This window comes from Oryzias latipes, chromosome 13, assembly GCF_053564925.1.
Source record: "Oryzias latipes strain Hd-rR chromosome 13, Olatipes_Hd-rR_3.1".
In the NCBI taxonomy this organism is placed as follows: Eukaryota; Metazoa; Chordata; class Actinopteri; order Beloniformes; family Adrianichthyidae; genus Oryzias; species Oryzias latipes.
The window spans coordinates 3,088,891-3,107,744 of NC_136249.1; the positions used below are offsets into that span (position 1 = coordinate 3,088,891).

Here is an 18,854-nt window from a genome sequence, read left to right on the forward strand (position 1 = left end):
TGTGGGGGGGCGTATGCAGACCTCCAGGGAAGGCATACAGGAAATGAGTGTGTGATGGTGTGCAAGTTTAATGCCTAGCTTTTCACATTGTTGAGGTCGTATTCATGTCATTGTTATATTTCAATTATCCATTGTTGACCACAAATGTAAAGACTAAAAACGGGATTTGTTCGCTTAGGCGTTTGTGGCGCTCAGTACTTCCTGTTTTATGGCAAAGTTGTATAAAGCTGCTGTTGAAGTGCAAATAACCAGCAGTTTCAACTATTTTAACCCTTGTGCTATCCTAGGTACTATAACGTTGGGAGTTGGGTCATCTAGACCCACTAGACAGTGCTCTGAACCTTTTTTCTTCAATGATTTGTGATCTTCACTGGTGTCCATGGATTACATGAAATCTTTCCACCTTTATCCACTTTTGTCATGGTAGGGAGAACACCTCAATGTAATGGTGGAAGGGTCATCTGGACCCCATAGGATTGCACAAGGGTTAAAAACATAAAATGTTATTTCAACCTTTGAAAACTATTTGAGAAAATTAAACTAAAATTCTTACATTATGGGGGGGTTGATTAGTTTGGAACATGTAATTAATCACATGTTTGTTCATGAAAAAGACCATGGATGTGTTTCACATTTGTTTAATCAGACGTTGCAGGACATTGTGGAAAGTTTCACATTACTGGATTGCACTGTTGTGCGGTTCTCTGTGCACACAGGGTGAGGGGTGAAGGTCTGTTCATGGTGGGAACATGAGAGTTTTGTAGAGAAAGTCTGTAAGCAGAGAGAAACTGGTCAATTCTAAAGACCAAGTCCATAGAGCTGTTGGCGCAAAGCTACATTAAATTTCTCAGTTTGTGTGTAAAAGTGCACAAAACGTGCGCGCCCAACGCCAAGCTCCATATCCTGAACACAACGGGCGTCTGCAGGCCACAAAAGTCCGTTTAAACCAAATGCAGACACAATTTTCAACTGCTAAAAATTAGGTTTGACAAAGTAAAACCGATCAAGTGAAAGTATCTGTAAAGGCTGAGGAGCTGACAGTAGTTAAAGCTATAGAAATCCCTCAACAGTCTGAAGTACCACAAACACAGGTGAGGACGCAGGAGGCACCCTAACGTTGGGAGTGGGGGTCATCTGAAGTTTTACCAATCCCTAAACCGCAAAGGTGAGCTGAAAACGTCTAAAAGTCCCCAAAACAAAGCCAGTTGCTTCAGATGACTTCTCACTAAAATACAAAGCGCACCAAACCAAAGTGGAGTTTACAATAGTGGACATTGGAAATGTGTTGAACAAAAGCAGAGGCACTGGGCCTTATCATGAGGCTTCATCACTCTCAACAAGACGCTGCTTCAAACAAAGCAGGTGCAGCTGAAAATGGAGCTACAACACCAGACTCACCCGTCAGACTCGAGAACTGACCCACACTACAGGAACGTTGCCAGGTAAATACACAAAGATTGATCCAGTTGCCAAACCTGTGGTACATCCTGTGCAGCGACAGCCTGTTGCACGCAGAGCTAAGATGGTGAGAAAGTTGCATGAAATGGAGCAAAATGGCTATAATCACAAAGTTGACCAACCAACCGGCCGGATGAGCTCAATGGTAGTAGTCACGAAGACAAGCTCAGAAGCTGCATCCATCAGAGCGACCTGAGCAATGCTCTAAAAAGAGGGCAGCATCCCAGCAACGCCAGATTGCGCTAGATGAACCTTTGTCATGAGGGTCAACTGGTCTCCAGATGGCTGCCACTGCATTTCTCAGCCGAAAGGCCTAATAAAACCCATCAAAAATCACTAAAATATGGTGACATCCATCAAAAATCAAATCGGACATCTAAGTTATGCCCGGGCTGCTGGCCCAAGAAGTGATCAAGAAGGTGAAGATGCACCATCTGAGGAGCAGCACACCCTGGAGCAACCAGTGATCCAATGTATGAGAAGTAAAGACTGGATATCTTGGATATCTGGATAGTCGACACATCTCAGCATGCCACACTCTGCCAAGAAAGAATAAAAAAAGAAGAGGTCTGCAATCAAGATTTGTGAACAGAAGCACAAGGTGGAAATCCTAAAGGAGGCAAAGAAACTTAAAGGCACTGGAATTTATTTATCCCTTGTTATATCTTAGATGACCCCCCCCCTTCCATTGACGTGTTCTCCCTACCATGACAAAGGTGGATACAGGTGGAAAGATTTCATGTAATCCATGGACACCAGTGAAGATCACAAATTATTGAAGAAAAAAGGTTCAGAGCACTGTCTAGTGGGTCTAGATCATGTTTTTCAACCTTTTTTGAGCCACGGCACACTTTAACCTTGACAAAAATCCCGCGGCACACCAGCATCCAAAAAAAAAATAAAAAAGCAGAAATTCATGGTCTGTATTGATCGACAGCCCCCCCCCCCCCCCCCCCCCCCGCCGCCATAATCTCACGTGGATTTTTGTGATAATTGTGGTAGAAAAAGCAGGAAGTTGCTGCTGTTTTTCCTAAGAGATGAAATAAAAGTTAAATTAGAAAATTTAGAAACTGTTTGTTGTGGTTTCAAGACGTTTCACAAGGTCGACTCATTAGGCGCTGTCCCTTTAAGCCAATGCATCATGGGAGATGTAGTGTGAAAACGGCCGAAAAAGGGCAGAAGGACTCGCGTCTCTGAGCTTCATTGTTTTGTTCACTTGTTCCACGGTCTGACAACGGACTCTGTGGAAAGCTACACCGCTAAAGACGAGCTTTAGCTGGTATTTTTGTTAGAACTGAGCGACTTTTCAGCAGAATTAAGAACAAGGAAGTGAAGACTTTAACCACTTCTGATTGGTCAGACTGATGACATGTGATTAAGCCTTCAAGAATGATTGGCGGAGACAGTTAAAGGGACGGGACTTTTCCGCAAACTGCTATAGCTGGAGGGTAATCGCGATACCGTCATTCTTATCAAAATGTCTTTAATAGAATTAAATAAACACAAAGAAAAAGTAATTTTAAGATCTTTTATATTCCTAATTACTCAGTGTTTTCGCAATGCCTGTTTGGATGAACAAAGAGCTGATCTCCTGGAGATGGAAAATGTTGTTAGAGCAGTTAATGAGGGCAATTTCCCACGGCACACTTGTGTGCCGCGGCACACTGGTTGAAAAACACTGGTCTAGATGACCCAACTCCCAACGTTAAAGTGCCTAGGATAGCACAAGGGTTAAATGAAAATTGAAAGTAATTGCACTATCAGAGACATGGATAAATGAAGGAAAGGAAAATAGTTTGAAAGTTGAAGGTTATGATTTGTTTTTCAATAGCAGAACAAATAGGATTGGAAGGCGAGTTGCCCTTTGGATTGATAATGGTTTAAAATGGAAATTGGTAAAATGAAATGCATGACTTCTGCCATTGATGATGTAACCCTTGTGCTATCCTTGGCACTTTATCATTGGGAGTTGGGTAGGGAGAACACGTCAATGGAAGGGGGGGTCATCTAAGACAGCACAAGGGTTAAAGAAAAAATAGTTGAAGAAATTTCGACAGCAATTGACAAAAAGAAATACACAATAGGAGTTTTCATTGACTTAACGAAGGCTTTGACACCGTAAATCATTCTATCCTGATTTCTAAATCATTTGCATCTGGGGTTAAAGGAATGGCCCTGAACTGGCTCACCAGGGGCCTGTTTCAGAAAGGAGGTTAAGTGTAAACTCTGAGTGCGTTAACCCTGAAATCAGGGAAACCCTGGGTTTTCCGTTTCAGAATGGGAGGTTTGTTAAACCAGAGAAAGCAGAGTAAGTCAAACCCATTTCTGAAAGAGAGGTAACTTATACTCGGAGTCAGTGTCCATGGTTACTTATGCTGTGAACCTAACCTGGTCGGGAGCAGGTTTTATTCTCTAAACTCAAGGTTTCTGCCGGTCCCCTCCCCTTTTTAAAGACGAAGTGGTATTTTTCGCTTTAACCTTCATTGCCCAAATGTCCGTCACACAGAGACGGTCTAAGTGACAAGAATGGCTTGTTCTTTTTTGGAGGACCCAATAGACGAGGAGGCTGCATTAATTCATAGAGAATTATATTTACCTCGTACGAGGATTTTGAGACCTAGACTCGATTTTTTGTCATTTCCCCATACGTTTTTGTTTGAGCGTTACCGTTTTTCGTTGCAGTCAATTACATATATACAATGAAAACAACATTAGATATGTATTGCTATGTAGATGTTTCATATGTCAAATATTGTCAACAAAGCCTACATCCATGACATGCTCACATTTGACCTGATTGAATTATGTTTTTATACTTCATTTTTAGCTGCTGCCATGTTCTTTTAATTCCTGCAGGATTGCATCTACATGAAAATGAAATCAGGGACATTGAATTAGATTAATGTAACAATTACTTTTTGGAAACACAATTTGCTAGCACTGCTTACTTTCTTAATCCCATATAAACCTATACCCCTTGATCAATACAAGGGTAGTGTTGCAGCGTGTGTGTGCTGAGCGGGGTGCGATCCACGAGAGAGAAGGGGGGGGGGGAGTGCAGGTGCAGATGGGGGGGTGTGAGCACGGAGCGGAGGTGTGTGCGTGGTATATATTGTGTGTTCGGAGGACGGAGCACTTAGTTAAATAAAGAGAAGGTGTCATTCCCAGAATAACTGTTTTGGAGTCATTCTTAATCCGCTCTGGAGGTTGAGGGTTTCCAACGGGAAGTGAACCCCGAAGGAGAATTCCCTTCGGCCCTGAAGGAAATCTCCCCTGCGCTTCTGACCACGGTCGGTCGGAAAGACGAGAGAAAAGAAAGGAGAAGTCTACGCGCAGCGAAAGGTTCAACAGTAGACAAAAGTTCACTTTTAAAAACACAATTGCATGTATTAATATTAAACTGATCAACGTTTGCAAGAGGGGAAGGTTAACAAAAAAGTCCTCTAAACATTACCGACGTTAAATGCATTTTCCCCCCCAGATTGGTTCTGTACACTATGCAGCATTTCATGCATTTACACCAGGAATAACACTTCAAAAGTACACCTAGATATCCCCATTTTTATTTCAGTCCTTACGCTATTTCAGTCAGACAACTCTTGCAGAAGAACATTTATTTCACGACATCTTTAGGTTTTCACAACATCTTTAGGATGACATTCACAATTTGATTCACAACTTCGTTTTGGCATAAGGCTCCGTTCAATTCCTTGAGACAATTATTTTTCCATACACTTTCGGGTAACAACCCCCGTAACGGAGCCCACAGGTGGAAGCCGGGGAGGAGGGAGGGGCAAAGAATGAGCGCTGAAGGTAAGAGAGAATGAACAATTGTACACCTGACTTAAATAGGACGCTAAGCAGGTGGGTTAATTAACAGACCCGCCCTAGGGGAGTAACCTGCAATTCTGCCGAGTGTCTGCCCAAAATGCGACGAGTCGCTTATTTCAGTCAGACAACGCTTGCAGAAGAACATTTATTTCACGACATCTTTAGGTTTTCACAACATCTTTAGGATGACATTCACAATTTGATTCACAACTTCGTTTTGGCATAAGGCTCCGTTCAATTCCTTGAGACAATTATTTTTCCATACACTTTCGGGTAACAACCCCCAACACCAAGATCATCCAGAAGAAGAAGAAAATGTGAATGTATAATGTATAATCAGTGTGTAAATAAGATGAGGTGTGTTTTCGGCAGCATTCCATTTCATTTCATTTCATTTTCCAGTATGACTGCTATGTGTTTACCCGGCACCATTGACCGTTTGGCCGCTCCCTTCGAGAACCACTCTACGAAGGGAACATGCTATCTAGTGTATCTGCTATGTGTTTACCCGGCACCATTGACCGTTTGGCCGCTCCCTTCGAGAACCACTCTACGAAGGGAACATGCTATCTAGTGTATCTGCTATGTGTTTACCCGGCACCATTGACCGTTTGGCCGCTCCCGTTCGAGAACCACTCTACGACGGGAACATGCTATCTAGTGTATCTGCTATGTGTTTACCCGGCACCATTGACCGTTTGGCCGCTCCCTTCGAGAACCACTCTACGAAGGGAACATTCTATCTAGTGTATCTGCTATGTGTTTACCCGGCACCATTGACCGTTTGGCCGCTCCCTTCGAGAACCACTCTACGAAGGGAACATGCTATCTAGTGTATCTGCTATGTGTTTACCCGGCACCATTGACCGTTGGGCCGCTCCCGTTCACCAGGGGAGCATACTATCTGAAGAGAGAGAGAGAAAAAGAAGACTGGAGGGGAGCCAACAAGATTACACAACCTGATTCAATTTAAACACCATGCATTTTATACTCATCATTCGCGGCTTCTACTTGAGGGAGGACTTCTCTTAAGATAATTATTTTCCTTACGCTTTAGGGTAACAAAAACCCCCAACGCCAAGATCATCCAGAAGAAGAAAATGTGAATGTATAATCAGTGTGTAAATAAGATGAGGTGTGTTTTTTGGCTGCATTCCATTTTCACTTCATTTCATTTCATTTTCCAGTATGACTGCTATGTGTTTACCCGGTACCATTGACCGTTGGGCCGCTCCCTCCGAGAACCACTCTACGAAGGGAACATGCTATCTAGTGTATCTGCTATGTGTTTACCCGGCACCATTGACCGTTTGGCCGATCCCTTCGAGAACCACTCAACGAAGGGAACATGCTATCTAGTGTATCTGCTATGTGTTTACCCGGCACCATTGACCGTTTGGGTCGCTCCCTTCGAGAACCACTCTACGAAGGGAACATGCTATCTAGTGTACCTGCTATGTGTTTACCCGGCACCATTGACCGTTTTGGCCGCTCCCTTCGAGAACCACTCTACGAAGGGAACATGCTATCTAGTGTATCTGCTATGTGTTTACCCCGGCACCATTGACCGTTGGGCCGCTCCCGTTCGAGAACCACTCTACGAAGGGAACATGCTATCTAGTGTATCTGCTATGTGTTTACCCCGGCACTATTGACCGTTGGGCCGCTCCCATTCACCAGGGGAGCATACTACCTCAAAGAGAGAGGGAAAGAAATGAAATGGGAGCCGACATAAGAAGTACTCCTACCTGATCTTAGAACGCAAAGCCCACGTCCGCAAAACGCTGTGCGGAACTATAATTCTAGCCGCCATGGACGACCCTAGGATGACACAAACTTACATCCAATACAATGCTCCCGATGACATCCTATGCCATGAATGAAATAACCCCATATTTGAAGCTTCCATCACATACTATGACGGGTTAACGGCCATAAACATTTCATCTGGCATAATATTCACACAAGCTTAGAAAAATCCATTATTCTAAGCTGCCATCACACTATGACGGGCTCGACGCCATTATATACACATTATGCATGCTACTCACGCAGGCTTAATAACTTCCATTATTACGAACCCCAACGACAATACCACAACGAGCTTAACGGCCACAAAGTTTTCTCCCATTTGGCATACCAACTAAAATGATTGAATTGATACAACTTAGAGCAACCTAAATTTTGAGGCTTCCACCTGACAAATAATTTTCTTTCAACATTTATAATCCAAGAAGTTCACACTCATTCTGCAGCTGACATAGATTGATGCAAGCCAGAAGTGTCCTTGGAACGCAGAGGAGGTCCACCACCCCTTCACTTTCAGTGCAGCAATAGGTACGTTGAGCAGGCATCGTTGCAGCACCAGATCAGGGAATGCACGGGTGACATCATTTCCTGGAAACGGAGAAGCTGATCGGGGCGTGAGGGTTCGCAGGCTCAGGATGCGATGCAGAGATAGAAAACAAAGCAGTATTAGTCTTGACAAGAATACATAAATAACCCAGAAACTGATCAGTTTCAGAATGATTGAGATAAATTAAATAACAGTGCTTTTAAAAAACAAATCTGAGAAAGTGAAATTAGTAGATAGTTAAGGTAAAGACCCATTGTGGATTTATCGCACCCTAGAAACCACCATAATTACAAATTCCAACAGTGAAACAATAGTGAAATATATGACCTGCACGAAATCTTAACACCAATTTTTTTTTTTTTTTTTTTTTTTATATATTCCAATGATAAAAGTAATCTTTGACAGTTTCAGAGGGACGCACCTTCAGGAGGCCATCGAGGAGTAGGAGTAGTAGATGGGAAGAGTAGCCAAGGAGATTTGTAGATGAGGAAGGTCAACATCCCACGTAGCAGAGGATTACAGCTCGGCTGGATTTGATGCCTTGTATATGATATTAATGGTTCTCAAATTTTTTTATTTAGCCAAGGGCGACTGGATACTGCAAGAGAGAACTTGAGAGCCATGAGGGATCATAGGTTTTGATATTATTTTTGCTAGACTGAACCTTAAGCATTCAGAGGCGGAGTATAACAAGCCTCCAAATGGGGATGCATCTAGCAGAGTGCCATCTGCTTAGAAAAGGCAGACCGAAGACTGACTTGTGGACACAAGATTTAACTCTTGAACTAAGCTTGAGAGCGCAAGTGATATATTTCCTATGGTCAGGGTAGAAGTTGCTCAAAGTGTTAATTAACCAAGTCAACCGATGACACAATACTATCATTCAATATTGAAACAGCCTTAATATAATCTCCAAGGATGAAATAACCGGACGACCCCTTAAGAACCATCAGAGCTGTAGATTCTGGCGGCCGGTCAAACACAAACCACTCTTCTTAAATCCTTTTCCCCCAAACCAGAAGGCGCAGACACAGGAGAAAAAGTGGAGGAAGCCTGAAGACACAACAGTCATCACAAAACCACTCCAGGCATAGAGAGGGAAAGATCAAACGCAAAACACGAAAATCCAGAACAGGAACACGCGGCCCAGGATCGAACTACCCCCCGCCGAGAAAACAAGGCCGCGACGAGACCGACACACTCACTAATGCGGCCGACGCAAGTCCCTGAGGACAGGGCAGGACCCACTGGGGTACACAGAGCAGGGAAAAAACAGGCGGAGCAGAACCAGATGCAGAATGTGCGGGGGCAATGAATGAGGATCGCTGAGTGAATAAAATGAGCCAAAGACGCTGCATAAGAGAGACCAATCATAAGGGAAAATGTCCATAGAGCAGAGACGGGTCCAAGAGACACTGATTCACATTCCAACTAACCAGCAGCTACAACAACGAAGAAAACAAACAGAAGAACCGCCACAATAATAAAGCCAGCATCAAATCAAAGACAATCAAGATTTACACACAGCTCCCAAAGAACAAAACAGCAATAGAAAACAAATGCTAAAAGCCACGATAAATTCAGCCAGCATGAGAAACCTGTCCAAACGAGGTCTGCGAGCCTTCACAACCACAGAAAGGACCCCACAACCCCAGCAAAAAAATAAAACAACCGGACGACGCAGAACAACGCAGCAGAAAAAGAATCAGAAGCGCATCATAAAGGACCCGGAGAAAAACTACAATTCCCAGGGTCCTTAGGGGCGTGACGTCACCGAAGTAAACAGGAAGTGAGACGCAGCCATAGAAAACTACACGGGAAAAGTACCGCATGAAGCTCACCGTGGATAATTGGGGCGACCACGGCAGACGAGAAGACCCGACAACACCTGATCGGGGGGCACGGACATCCCGAACACTGCGGAAAGCACACCCCCTGCAGATGCACGCTACCGCGGCGAAACGAACGCGCTGTGCGCCGTCAGCCGCCCGCGGATCGTCAGCCGCCCGCGGATCGGAGGAGAAATTAAGGAGAGCAGATGCGGCGAAACCAAAACCCCACATCAGAAAGATGGGGATCATCCTTCCCAAGGACGGGGGAACACGGCAAGACGCCGAAAGAGAAGGAGACCCGCGGGCTCGGAGACCGGCAAAGAATGAGCGCTGAAGGTAAGAGAGAATGAACAATTGTACACCTGACTTAAATAGGACGCTAAGCAGGTGGGTTAATTAACAGACCCGCCCTAGGGGAGTAACCTGCAATTCTGCCGAGTGTCTGCCCGAAATGCGACGAGTCGCTTATTTAAAAAATTATTACAGTCAATATTTTATAACAATGATTTATATGCAAACTTGCATATTAACTTGAGCAGCTATGTTTTCCCACGCTAACTGTCTCTGTTTTGCAGATGCAGCGGTGTTGCTTTTCTTCTGGAATATGTGCTCATATTCACTGTAACTCTGCAGCAGCATGTCAAGTTCAGCTGGCGAAAAATATGCAGACCTCTTTTTTCACGGTTGCCATGGTGACTCGTAATATCTGCGCTCCATTGATAATGGCTTCTTATAGTCGCGGTGCTCACGCTTAACTCTGAATCAGTCCACTCAGAGTTGATTGACCTAACTCGGATCCGCTTCTCTGAAACAGAAAACTCAAAGTTGTTAATCTCCCGATTGACCAACTCAGAGTTCAAGTTCAACCTCAGAGTTGGTCGAACCTCCTTTCTGAAACAGGCCCCAGTTATTTAAAAAACAGACAACAATATGTACAGTTTGGAGGTAAGAAGTCTGATCTCCTGAATATTACAAGTTGTTACAGTTTGTTTTATTTGCCGATGACAATAACGTTTTTTGTTCTGGGGATAAAATGAAAACCTTAGGTGAAAGTATTGAAAAGGAAATGATCGAACTCAAAGTGTGGTTCGATTACAATAAATTATCTTTGAATCAAACAAAAACAAAGTTTATGGTGTTTGGTAATAAAGAAAAACAAGTGACTTTGTCCATTGACAACAGAAATATAGAACAGGGGCCTGTTTCAGAAAGGAGGTTCAACCAACTCTGAGGTTAAAGTTGAACTCCTAGTTGGTCAATCGGGAGATTAACAACTCTGAGTTTTCTGTTTCAGAGAAGCTGATCCGAATTAGGTCAATCAACTCTGAGTGGACTGATTCGGAGGTAAGCGTGCGCACCACGACTATAAGAAGCCATTATCAATGGAGCGCAGATATCACGAGTCACCATGGCAACCGTGAAAAAAAGAGGTCTACATATTTTTCGCCAGCTGAACTTGACGTGCTGCTGCAGAGTTACAGTGAATATGAGCACATATTCCAGAAGAAAAGCAACACCGCTGCATCTGCAAAACAGAGACAGTTAAGGCCCGTTCACACCGGGACGAATTTCGCCGGCGATTTTCGCCGACGTTTAACGCCTCGTGACTAAACAAAGGGCACCAATGAGAGTGTGCACACCGACGCGAAAAAACGCCACGCGTCAAAGCGTCAAAAAAAAAAAACGCCTCGTGTTCGTTTTTTTTTTTTGACGCGTCGCGTCGAAATCTATTCGACCAATGAGAATGCCGCTTTTGCACACGTGTCTGGAGCTTCTGAAATTACAGTAAAACACAACTTGGGGGCGCTCAAACACAAAACTGCCTTGCTGAGCACACATACCAGCGAAGAAGATAGACGCCAAGTAGCGTCTACACTGCCACAAAGAAATAATGACGGACATTCTAAAATATCCCCGAACCAAGCACCAGTTGGAGCTACTGGTGCTTGAAATATTCATGTTTTCTTTGTATGATTCTGACAAGCGCGTAAATACTTGCTCTCTTCTTCTGAGTGAAAAGTGACTTTAAGAAGCTTAAAGTTGCGCAGCGCCACCTTGTGTACAGGAGTATTTCTGTTTACATTAAGCGCCATCTAATGTCAGGGAATGAAATTGCATGTTCGCTCGGCTCATCGTCAGCGAAAATCGCCTGGGTGTGAACACAAAAAAGGTGGCGAAAAACGCTGGCGAATAACGCCTGACGAATATTCGTCCCGGTGTGTACGGGCCTTAAGTTTGCATTTAAATCATTGTTATAAAATATTGACTGTAATAACTTTTTAAATAGCGTAAGGAGTGAAATAAAAAATGGCGATATTTAGGTGTACTTTTGAAGTGTTATTCCTGGTGTAAATGCATGAAATGCTGCATAGTGTACAGAACCAATCTGGGGGGGAAAATGCATTTAACGTCGGTAATGTTTAGAGGACTTTTTTGTTAACCTTCCCCTCTTGCAAACGTTGATCAGTTTAATATTAATACATGCAATTGTGTTTTTAAAAGTGAACTTTTGTCTACTGTTGAACCTTTCGCTGCGCGTAGACTTCTCCTTTCTTTTCTCTCGTCTTTCCGACCGACCGTGGTCAGAAGCGCAGGGGAGATTTCCTTCAGGGCCGAAGGGAATTCTCCTTCGGGGTTCACTTCCCGTTGGAAACCCTCAACCTCCAGAGCGGATTAAGAATGACTCCAAAACAGTTATTCTGGGAATGACACCTTCTCTTTATTTAACTAAGTGCTCCGTCCTCCGAACACACAATATATACCACGCACACACCTCCGCTCCGTGCTCACACCCCCCCATCTGCACCTGCACTCCCCCCCCCCCCCTTCTCTCTCGTGGATCGCACCCCGCTCAGCACACACACGCTGCAACACTACCCTTGTATTGATCAAGGGGTATAGGTTTATATGGGATTAAGAAAGTAAGCAGTGCTAGCAAATTGTGTTTCCAAAAAGTAATTGTTACATTAATCTAATTCAATGTCCCTGATTTCATTTTCATGTAGATGCAATCCTGCAGGAATTAAAAGAACATGGCAGCAGCTAAAAATGAAGTATAAAAACATAATTCAATCCGGTCAAATTTGAGCATGTCATGGATGTAGGCTTTGTTGACAATATTTGACATATGAAACATCTACATAGCAATACATATCTAATGTTGTTTTCATTGTATATATGTAATTGACTGCAACGAAAAACGGTAACGCTCAAACAAAAACGTATGGGGAAATGACAAAAAATCGAGTCTAGGTCTCAAAATCCTCGTACGAGGTAAATATAATTCTCTATGAATTAATGCAGCCTCCTCGTCTATTGGGTCCTCCAAAAAAGAACAAGCCATTCTTGTCACTTAGACCGTCTCTGTGTGACGGACATTTGGGCAATGAAGGTTAAAGCGAAAAATACCACTTCGTCTTTAAAAAGGGGAGGGGACCGGCAGAAACCTTGAGTTTAGAGAATAAAACCTGCTCCCGACCAGGTTAGGTTCACAGCATAAGTAACCATGGACATTGACTCCGAGTATAAGTTACCTCTCTTTCAGAAATGGGTTTGACTTACTCTGCTTTCTCTGGTTTAACAAACCTCCCATTCTGAAACGGAAAACCCAGGGTTTCCCTGATTTCAGGGTTAACGCACTCAGAGTTTACACTTAACCTCCTTTCTGAAACAGGCCCCAGGTGTCTGAATTTAAATTTTTAGGGGTTATTGACAAATTAACATGTAAATCTCATATATTTAATGGAAAAGATAAAGTAGCCAAGAGCCTTTTTGTTCTGAACAAATCCAAATTTATTTTACAAAGTCATATTAAGCACATGTGTTGTGTCGGTCGAGTTGTAAAAAAGAGACGTAGACACCCGCTCAGTTACAGTTTTTCTCAGTCGCTTTAGTACAATTCTCAGATCAGAATTGAAGTTTGCAAATACGTGTGTGCATTGTGCATTTCTCAAAACAATTTGTACAAACAGCAAAACACTATGGATTTCTTGCAAAAGCCTGTAACTTGCTCAAAATCTTTAGTTCATCTCTCAAAACTAAGTCTTTATGTCATTGAACATGTCAGTGCCATCAGAATGTCAAGTCCTTGTGTCATTGTCTACGAACAAGACAGTCAAATGACTTAGTCATGTTGTCAATATAGCTGTGTACTTTAGAGGGAGGTTCTGATGGAAACTATGGCTAAAGTTTGGATGACAATTATTGTAAAATGTAACTTACACCTTTTTTGTTTAATTGCAAGAGACTGGACAAGATTCACATTTACACTTTTATTGTTAATATTGTAATTTGTTGACAGACCATGTCATACCAACATAGAAAAAACCACTGCAAACAGTAACACAAAGGGAAAAAAAGATAGGACAATATCCTGTACAACAGTACAGGCAGTGCAGTAGGAATTGGTGTGGTTTTCCTACACCTCTTGTCGTTTCTGTATGTTAGGCCACAAATTCTCATCCACATCACAGCGAATATCCTCTTTTTCAATGCAGTGAAATATGTTTGTCACATTATGACAACTTGGTCAACCATTTTGCAGTTAATGACTTATACGATGAACTAATGACTAGGTGTTTTGAGGAGTAAGACTATTGCACAGTGAACTATATAATACATTTTGATCAACATGACATAAACAATTGATAATGTAGCAAAGAGCAGAGAATTGTACATAATCATTTGCATGGATGAACCAAAGCAATTGGAACTTGTTCAAAGAAGTGAGAAACTGCTTACATGATGTGCACAAGTGACATCATGATGTGAAGATTGAACAAATAGTTTTGGGAATTTCATTCTGATCTGAGAATTGTACTAAAGTGTCTGAGAAAAACTGTAACGAGATCCATCTTTATTGTTCTTCTGCAGTTTGTTCAAACACTACCAATACATCATTGGTTATGTCCACCTACTGGGGAAAAGGTGTAATGACACTCCATAACAACACCACATATACCCCCCCCCCCCTTTTTTAAACCAGTACAGAATTATCAATAAAAGGAAACATTTGACTCCACAATTTATCAAATAGTATGAATAACAAAAAGTAGAAATAGAAATAGAATTGTTAATTTGAGTTAACTTCTGATTATTAAATTCAATAATATTCAATCTCCATTAAACGTAACTTTAAATGATAACTTGTGGCCAGACTGTTTAACTTAAATGTATGACCTTGGTAACATCAAATTTTATCAACTAACAATCTCAGTCAGGAACAACATTAACATTTGTAACTGTTTATAATAACCTGTCATCCCCCTGAAAATCACACAAACAACTTAAGTGACGTAATCACTGAACCAGGTAGGAGGCAGAACGTGCCTGCGACCACACCGGCACAGTACAGGACTGCCATGAGCATCTTCAGCAATGGCAGGTGATGCTGAGAACAAATGAATGGCATTCCATACCTTGCCATCTGAGAGTTTGAAGGTTGAAGGTCCTTTTTGTGCCAAAACCTGAAGCGGCTGTGTGAACTTGGAACGTCCTTTCTTCACAAAACCAGGTTTCCTAATCCGAACATAGGAACCACACGGAAACTTGGCGGTTTGTGTAGTATGGCGCTTATCTGTGTATTGCTTAATCTTAGCTTGGCGTCGCGCAACCATATTGCTGAACGTCCCACATTTCATCTGAGAAGATGCACGTGGAGGAGCCAGGTTTTTTATGTTGAGTTTGGTGCGAAAAGGGCGTCCATGCAGCAGTTCGGCTGGGGAGACAGAAGTTATAGCATGAGGAGTAGCCCGATAAGCAAGGAGAAAGTCAGTGACATTGGGCAGCCACGGCTGACCTTGAACGTCAGCTGTTTGTAAGTTCCACCTCTCTATTTCACTATTTCTCTGAGGGTAGTAGTTGGAGCTGCGGCGGTGCGTAATGTCGTGAGCAGCTAAGAAGTCCTCAGACTCAGCAGAAACAAAACAAGAACCGTTATCGATCACTAATTCGACGGGGTTTCCTTCACGACTGAACACAGCTGACAAAAACGAAGTGACAGTTGTAGTAGTCACAATTGAGAGAAATGCTACTCCAGGCCACTTACTGTAGTAATCTATCAGTGTGATGGCGTAACAACAGTCAGTCGAAGCAGAGTGAAAGGGTCCCACTATACAGTGGTGGACAAAACTGTTGGTACCCCTCAGTTAAAGAAAGAAAGTCCACAATGTTCACTAAAATGACTTGAAATGTTCAAAAGTAACTATAAATTAAAATTTATTGAAAATGAAATAATCAAAATCAGCCATTACTTTAGAGTTGTTGATTAACAGAATTATTTAAATAAGCAAACTAAGGAAATAGGACTGGACAAAAATGATGGTACCTCCATAAAAGACTGAGAACCAATTGTCCAGGGGGTCATGATGAACTCAGGTATGTCCTTTAATTGACATCACAGCTGTTTTCAAACCCATAATCAGTCAGTCTGACTATTTAAAGGGAGACAAATAGTCACGTTGCTGTTTGGTGAAAAGGTGTGAACCAGACTGAACATGGACAACAGAAAGCCAAGGAGAGAATTGTCCCAGGACATTAGAAACACAATTATAGACAAACATGGTAAAGGTAAAGGCTATAAAACCATCTCTAAGCAGCTTGAAGTTCCTGTAACGACAGTTGCACATATTATTCAGAAGTTTAACCCTTGTGCTATCTTAGATGACCCCCCCTCACATTGACGTGTTCTCCTTACCATGACAAAGGTGGATAAAGGTGGAAAGATTTCATGTAATCCATGGACACCAGTGAAGATCACAAATCATTGAAGAAAAAAGGTTCAGAGCACTGTCTAGTGGGTCTAGATGACCCCACTCCCAATGTTAAAGTGCCTAGGATAGCACAAGGGTTACGATCCACGGGACAGTAGCCAACTCCCTGGACGTGGCAGGAAGAGGAAAATTAATGACAAATTGAGGAGACGGACAGTTGGAACTGTATCCAAAGAACCCAGAACAACCTCCAAAGACATTAAAGGTGAACTCCTAGATCAAGGTACATCAGTGTCAGATCACACCATTCATGGTTGTTTGAGCCAGAGTGGACTTCATGGGAGACGACCAAGGAGGACACCACTGTTGAAAGGAAATCACAAAGGAATTTGCTAAAATGCATGTTGACAAGCCACAAAGCTTCTGGGAAAATGTCCTTTGGACAGATGAGACCAAACTGGAGCATTTTGGTAAGACACATCAGCTCTATGTTGGTAGACACAAAAATGAAGCATACAACCAAAAGAACACTGTCCCTACTGTGAAACTTGGAGGAGGCTCAGTTCTGTTTTGGGGCTGCTTTGCTGCATCTGGCACAGGGTGTCTTGAAGTTAAAGGTAAAATGAAATCTCAAGAATATCAAGGCATTCTGGATATAAAATGTGCTGCCTAGTGTCAGAAAGCTTGGTCTCAGTCACAGGTCATGGGTCTTCCAACAGGACAACCATCCAAAACACACAGCCAAAAACCCCCAAGAATGGCTCAGAGAAAAGCGTTGGACTATTCTGAAGTGGCCTTCTATGAGCCCAGATCTGAATCCCATTGAACATCTGTGGAAGGAGCTGAAACATGCCATTTGGAGAAAACACCCGTCAAACCTGAGACAACTGGAGCAGTTTGCTCATGAGGAGGGGGCCAGAATACCTGTGGACAGGTGCAAAAGGCTCATTGATTAATACAGAAACCGTTTCATTGCAGTGATTGCCTCAAAAGGTTGTGCAACAAAAATATTAAGTTATGGGTACCATCATTGTTGTCCAGCCCTATTTCATTAGCTTTTTCAGTAATGGCTGATTTTGATTATTTAATTTTCAATAAATTTTAATTTATTGTTACTTTTGAATGTTTCAAGTCATTTCAGTGAGCATTGCAGACTTTCTTTCTTTAACTGAGGGGTACCAACAATTTTGTCCACCACTGTATCTATAGCTACCTTTTCCCACGCTGTACTGGGAAGGGGAACTGGCTGTAAGGGGGCAGCTCAAGTTATAGTAGATTTGTCGTGCTGGGAGCAGGTTGTGCATGATTTAACAGCAACTTCCACATCCACATCAGGCCACTATTAGAGCTCTCTCAGACATTGTTTGGCCCTAACAATACCTTGGTGTGTGTCATGAGCAAGCTGTATAAGCCGAGATCGCAGAAATGTGGGAATGACAAGACGATGACATCCACGGATCAGGTAACCGTCTATTTCAGCCAGCTCTGCTTGGATGCGGTCGTAGGGTAAAAGAGCTGGGTCAAGACCTTTTGCATTACGTGGCCAGCCATCACGAAGAAACTAGAACCTGTTGCAACACAGGACAGTCCAGACAGGCCTGGATCAGCTGGTCTTTTGTGACAGCAGCTAAGTCCACATTAGCCACCAGTGCTACCATGTCTTCTTCTAACTCGTGTGGTGGAGGAGAAGAGACAGGCAAATGAGATAAAACGGCGGCAACAACGTTCTCACGACCCGGTTTATACTCCACAGTGTTGTTGAAACACATGAGGCGAGCTGATCATCTAGCAATCCGCATTCCTGCTCGTCCAAAACCTTTAGTAGATAGCAGCGTAGTGAGTGGGCTATGGTCACCTCGGACCGTGGCCGAAATAAAAAGCCAGAGGTCCAAGAGGACGGCTCGAGGAAGTCGGAACCGGCTCATAAGCCACTCGTCTTCGTTTGCCAGCAAGTCTTCTCGCTGTCTAAAGATGCGTTCACTCCGAATTCTTCCATTTGCCACATCTTCTAAGAGCGCAAGATCAGCCATTGTGCGTCATTACGCATTGAGATGGGGCATTTTATTTTCATCCATTTAGTTACATCTGACAAGCTACAGATGTCGGTAATAATCGACGTGGAAATGGGAAATTGTTCAGCGCAAATGTAATTTCTTGTTGCTTTCTGAATGGTTGAGACATACGCCATACATTGTTTTATCAAAAATAAAACAAACTAAAGGCATATGCATGAATACCATAATTCCATAGCTTATGAAGAAATGTTTTACTATGAAAACAACTTTCCCCAGTGGAGAATTAATGCATCTCTCTCTATCTATCTATCTATCTATCTATCTATCTATCTATCTATCTATCTATCTATCTATCTATCTATCTATCTATCTATCTATCTATCTATCTATCTATCTATCTATCTATCTATCTATCTATCTATCTATCTATCTATCTATCTATCTATCTATCTATCTTTATCTGCTCCGCCAGACGGACACACTGACGAGAATATCAGTTTTGTACATTATTTCGTTCTGTTAAATATATTATTTATGAGGATGAATTGCACAAAATGCCAATATTGCAGAACATATTTCACTTTTCTTTCTGCAAATATGTGTTCATTTGAATTTCTGTTGTAATTTCCGTTTGATTTTCTTTGTTTGTTTC

The 18,854-nt window shown here is 42.5% G+C and overlaps 1 protein-coding gene across 1 annotated transcript in view; it reads right to left on the minus strand.

The window, feature by feature from the left end:
- Nucleotides 1–18,854, minus strand: part of LOC101164176 (porphobilinogen deaminase) — a 156,164-nt gene that overhangs the window by 24,534 nt on the left and 112,776 nt on the right. The gene's annotated exons all lie outside the window — the stretch shown is intronic.